At 33.9% G+C, this 6420-nt stretch overlaps 1 pseudogene; it reads left to right on the forward strand.

Annotated features, from left to right (window-relative positions):
• Nucleotides 1–793: 793 nt before the first annotated feature.
• LOC149187217 (dirigent protein 23 pseudogene) lies at nt 794–1623 on the forward strand (annotated as a pseudogene).
• Nucleotides 1624–6420: the final 4797 nt, after the last annotated feature.

Below are 6420 nucleotides of genomic sequence, written 5' to 3' on the forward strand. Positions count from 1 at the left end.
CACTTCGGAATAGTTTATTGACATATTAAGGGTCATCAACGTGTAACACAATTCCCACTTCGGAATAAATTATTGACATATTTGCAAAAACTTTCATTGAGAAAAACTTTGACTTTACGAAAGACTATCAAATCATCATGGAGTGAATGACACAATTGCCTAGAAATTGTATTTCTTTTTCAATATTGTATTTTGACATCTTCGATGGATATTGTAGGTCCTTGAAAACAAAAAAGGCAACAGCACTGTGCGACGACGCACATGAGTTGTTCCATCGGATCGGAATCTCTGTGTAAAACCATCCTCGCCATTAGTGTAAGTAGGTATACGTAACATCTATTACAATAAAATGCAACGCTTCAGTCAATGATGTAGGAAGGTCTGATGATGTAGAAAGCTCCACGACGCCAAAAAACCATGGAACTAAGATGACCCGTTACATTTTTTTGTTATTTATGTACAGTGTATGGCACCTTTGACACGGAAAAATTGCCAGGGCATCTATGGCCGTGGGAATCCATTTGTCATGTCACTGTCAGGCCGGCTGGCAGGAGACCGGTACAGTTCAGGTTACACAGCGGAAACTACACATTCCAAGGGAAGAGGTAGGTGGTGTTAAAAAAACAGAGTAATTATGATACCCACAAGAAAAAAATGGAAAATGTTAAAGGCCTGCCAACAGGAGGGCCCGAGCAAGACCAAAATAATAATAATCAAACATTCAACAATTTGTGACAAAGCAAGCGTGCCCTTCACGGGCGGGGCATTCACACTATAAAAATATATCTCTACTTTCATCACCACACATTTCATTTCTGGTGTTCTGTATTGAGGTATTTGTTGTTTGAGAGATGGCGATAAAGGGTTTTCTGGAAACAACTATTGCAGTGTCCGCTGTATTGTTGTTGGTTTGCCTGCACATAGCGGAAGCAGAGGTAAAGACGAAATTAGGGCGGGAGAAGATAAGCCACCTGCACTTCTATTTCCACGATGTAGTGACGGGGAAAAATGCGACGGCCGTGCAGGTGGCCTCCGCTCCTACCACCAAGTATTCGCCCACTGGCTTCGGCGCGGTCGTGGTGATGGACGACTGCCTTACGGAAGGGCCAGAGGCGACCTCCAAACTGGTGGGGAGAGCGCAGGGTATCTACGTTTCCTCCGGCCAAGAGGATTTTCATTTGCTGATGGCCACCACCTTTGTTTTTGAGAGCGGCAAGTACAACGGCAGCACCCTCGCCATGATCGGGAAGAATGCAGCTCTGGAAGAGGTGAGAGAAATGCCCATCGTGGGAGGCAGCGGATTGTTTCGCTTCGCCCGAGGCTACGCACTTGCCCACACTCATTCTATTGATGGTACCAGTGCAGTGGTTAAATACAATGTCACTGTCCTTCATTACTAGCCCTGCCTTTCCGTATGTCTCTCTGATGGTATATTTCTTTAGGGTTTATGCAGTTCTTTTGTTAGCCATACAACTAGCTCTGTTTTATGTTTAGATGTAATCATCAATTCATATTTGGAACATATAGGCAAGTTTCAATTTTTGGCAACATTTTCTGTTATGTAAATTTTTGACCTACATCCCGGAAAATAATATACTGATAATATAAATCAGTTTTTTTTCATTAGGGAAAAAAATATTTCTTATGGTTTGCTTCATCGTGACCTTTAAATGAATTATGTGGTGAAATATTTTGACCAAAGGGTAGGCTACTTATGAACAGGCCTCTTTTGCCCATAGTTTGATGTTTTGAAGACATTTGTAATAATCCGAGTTTCTGGGCACGCTCCTTCCATTGTTTAAGGCCTTAATTTGTTTTATTGAGAACAATTCCAAATTCAAATGGGATAAAATTAAATTTAAAATTATGAATAATTATACTATTAGTATAGATCTATTTTAGTAGAGATTTAGTTTTTTTTCTAATAAATTTTTAGTTTATATTTACATATATCATTTTTCCTTGTTATCATTTTTTATAGTTTGAATTATATGGTTGATATATGATTTTTCATCATTTAAATTGTATTTTTAAATTTATAAATAAATTATGTCTTCAATTTTTTTTAGTTATTTGGATTGTGTTTTTACATTGTCTAAGTTTTCAATATTGGATTTTATACAAAAACTACTTAAAAATATAGAATAAAAATGGATAAAATATAGAAAACTGAGATTGCTTGAAATATTTTAAATATAAGATTTTTTTGTAATGGTTTTATATAATATATACATAGAATTTTTGTTCACGTGATTTTGGATAGATAATTGGGTGCTTTGTTAAGGCACTTCTAGATGTTAAGTTACCGATACATAGTGTTTTTGGTTAAATAATATATATAGAGAATTTTTCTCTTTTATATTGAAATATTTTATTGGCCTCACCAATAACCAATGTCCAACTTACAAAATAATATATATATATAGTCTAACTTATGGACTAAATAATTTTTTTCACTACTAATTTTTTCGTTAATTTTAATCAAAATTAGATAGAAATTTTTAGAAGTTTGAGTTTAAATTGTTTAATTTGCATAATCCGGTGCCACATGGGTTTTCAAGGGTGTTGAATCCATTTATGCATTCAAAAAAATATTTTTAAATAACAAAAAATCCCGAAATTGTGCCGGATTTTATTGAATTGCTGTGAAAAAGGCTATTTCATCTATAAGTTAGACTACTCTCTCTATATATGTATATTTAAATTGCTTTATATAATGTATTTATTGTTTTTGGTTTATGGTTTAATAATATATAGAGATATTGAATTATTTGATTATTAGTTATATTTTTAAAATGTTACATATTAATTTTATATTAAAAATTAAATGAATTGTACATTTGAGTCATATCATATTAATTTTATTATAAAACAATTGAATTATAAAAAGAATATGAATGGTACATCTTGTTCACATGTTTTTATTTTTTTTGTTATTTTATTTCTTTTAAGGTTGATATATAATTATGCCATATATCAAAATATTTTATTTATGCTTAAGAGTGACTGAAATATTTTTACCATATCCTTTCACACTAGTCAAGTGTATTTATTTTTGAGTAAAATACATTTATTTTTGTTGTTTTTTTTATTATTGTAGTGGACATTATTTTTTTTAATTTAAAGAATATTTTATTTCATTTTAAAAGAGGTAGAATTATACATCAGCCTCACCAATGACCAATGCCAAACTTACAAAATAATATATATGTTTTTTTTATTTTTTTTAACTGCTTTTTATAATATATACAAAGTGTTTTTGGTTTAGAAATATATATCGAGAGATTGAATCATTTGGTTATTAGTTATATTTTTTAAATGTCACATATTAATTTTATGTTAAAATTTAAATGAATTGCAAATTTGACCTTTATTAATTTTATTATAAAATAATTGATGTATAAAAGTATAACAATTATACATCTTGATCATATGTTTTTACCATTTTTGTTATTTTATCTTTTTTAAGGTTGATATAAAATTATGTTACATATCGAAATATTTTATTTATGCTTGCCAGTGAATGAAATTATTTATGCTTGTGAGTGAATGCAATATTTTACCATATCTTCTTTACATTGGATTGGTTTATGATACCACCTTGTTTGTGGGACAAGAGACTCGGCTGGGAGCATCGATTTGACTGCTAAGTCTACATACTCTACCAATTTTGAACCTATGACATTTTAAGTGAAAACACATGCTCTTAACCATTAGGCCCACTCAAACTGTAAAATACTTCTCTTTTATATTAAATTATAAAATATACCTATGACATTTTAAGAGAAAACACATGCTCTTAACCATTAGGCCCACTCAAACTGTAAAACACTTCTCTTTTATATTAAATTGTAAAATATACCTATGACATTTTAAGAGAAAACACATGCTCTTAACTATTAGACCCACTCAAACTGTAAAATACTTCTCTTTTATATTAAATTGTAAAATATAACTCGCTTCTAAACTTAAAATAATAAATAATAAATAAATAAAAATAAATAATCAAAATCCCATTGAAAGAACAAAGATCGAAGAGAGAGCTGCATTCCACCTCATAATATTAAATGGGTTTGGAAAAGTAAAGTAGTTGGAAAGTGAGACAACCAACTCAAAACAACTTTACTTAATCAATAGATCCTCGGGTCCCCACTGCAGATTTTCCCCAGATCCCCACTACGGATTTTTTTGTTTGATCGTTCGTGTGTGTTGCTTTCATTTTTATCCTCTAGTGTATGTGAATGAATTGCATAAATAAACACTTTTCAGGGCATAAATGAACTTTCTAGGGATTTGGTTCTGGGATGAAAATCATTATTCAGTGGATTTTTGTTAGGCGTTTTTTTAGGTATTTTCAGTGGAGTTTTAGTTGTGAAGTTTGTAGGAGTACTTTATAGTTATTTCAAAATATTAAATTTATTTTTATATTTATACATATAATTTAAATTATAAAAATTGTAATATTGTAGAAAATTGTAATATTGTAGAATTATGATATTATTAATAATTATGTCTCAATTATGTTGTTAAATTAAATTGTAATATTATAGAGTTATGATATTATTAATAATTATATGGCAATTAGAAGAAAAAAATAATAGGAATTTTTTTTCATAAAAATTATATAATATAATTTTTTTAGCGGATGCTTTTGAACCAACTAGTATGGTTTATCATGAGGACCAAATGAAATCACATAACATAATTTTTTTGGCCGACCTGTTTTGAACTAATTAGCAATGGGCTTAAATAGAGAGCAATGTAAAGACTATAATTTCAAATAACTGTGATTTTTGAAAAATAATATTTAAATTATGATATTAACAAATATTATTAAATAACAGCTATATTAAACAATTAGTTTTTGAAAAATAATATTTAAATTAATTTATTAAAGTGAAATATTATTAAAAATTCTATCAACAATAAAAAAAATCAAAGTGAATAATATTTAAATTATGATATTAATTTATTAAAAAACAAATATTAAATGAAAAATAATATTTAAAATTTATTAAAATAAATAAATAAAAAATCAAATATAAAAAATAAAAAAACTTAATTTTATTAATTTTTAATTTTTAATTTTTATTCCCTGGATGCGGGTGACACGACGGGTGGAAGTGAGGAGCCACATGAAAGCCATGTGCTGCCTCAAGCTTAAGGCAGGCATTCAATGCGAGGATCGCCGCCAAGGAATATATGTATGGGTGATCATGGACGGCAATTCAATGCTCTGTCCGGGTTATTGGTGCGACTGCAGCGAGCAGTTATGGCGAACAGGACTCGAGGAGGCGATGAAGAGTTTAAGAAAGGTGGTGGGTTGGATCGTCATGTGCTGGTTCACGCTCAGTATTTGGTATTTGGTGTTCAGGCTCTTGCCTGGTCTATGGTTTTCAGGGCAACAGCTCTTGCCATCCCTCTGTCAGTTGAGCGCTGTTTCAAGTCTGAAAGGCTGGTTGGGTGGCGTTTCAAGTCCTCCTACTCCGCTTTGTTCCATACCCCCGGTGCTTTTGCGAAGATGGTTAGGCCTCGACAGCGCCTGCTCAGCCGTCGAGGCTCTGCCCGGGGAGGGTCTTCACGTCCTTCAATCGAAAATCCCCAATCCCACTGTTGTCGATGCCTTTGCCATCGAATTGCTGAGGCCAACCCCCTCCAAACAAGCCAATTCATGGACTCCAGAAGCCCAGATTCTGACCCGGCACCTCTGCCTGCTTTCGGTTCTGCCATTTTCTCCTTCAGCAGCTCTCAGGAAAAACCCCGTATCAATGCCCACGTCTCGGTTCTCTTCCTTGAAGAACCTCAGGATGATGGCGAGGAACATCTCAGCAAGGGGAAGCACCCGGGCGGGAGCTCAAAGGATGTCGAGGAGACGCCAGCGGCTGCTCCAGAGCACGCCTCCAACCTACCTCAGACTCAGGCGGCGTTATCACCCACGGGGGACAATGACGACATGGATTCCTTTCCTACTGCAGAGGAAAGGGAAAAATATGGCTGGTGCAGGGTGGTCGAGGAGAAGCCGGACGATTAGCCGTCCATCCGCTCAGCATCACATTCTAAGGCGCTGCTCAGGTCCTATTTTGATTTTCTGTGTTTGTCATGTTGGCTTACTGTATGTTTTTGCAATGTTTGTTCGGCCCGAAAGGGATCTTGCTGAAGGTTTTTTTGATGCCCCTGCGAGGGATGAACACTTTTGATCCAGAGCCCCTGCGCGAGATGTTAAGTATGATCTGGCTGCACTTTTTTGGTTTAAAGCCCCTGCGTGGGTTGTTCTGCTCAGTCGCGGTGCCCCTGCGTGGGTTGCTCTTTCTGATAACTCTCATTCCAAAGTGCCACAGTTGGCCTTTGGAAAAATGACTCTGTGATTGTAACTGTTTCCCTGTTCCTGTATATAATAGAATAGTATAGTTTTAACGAGAA

Source organism: Pinus tabuliformis, chromosome 3_1 (assembly GCF_031772625.1).
Source record: "Pinus tabuliformis cultivar Carrire ecotype Pingquan chromosome 3_1, CPIR1, whole genome shotgun sequence".
Taxonomy (NCBI): domain Eukaryota; kingdom Viridiplantae; phylum Streptophyta; class Pinopsida; order Pinales; family Pinaceae; genus Pinus; species Pinus tabuliformis.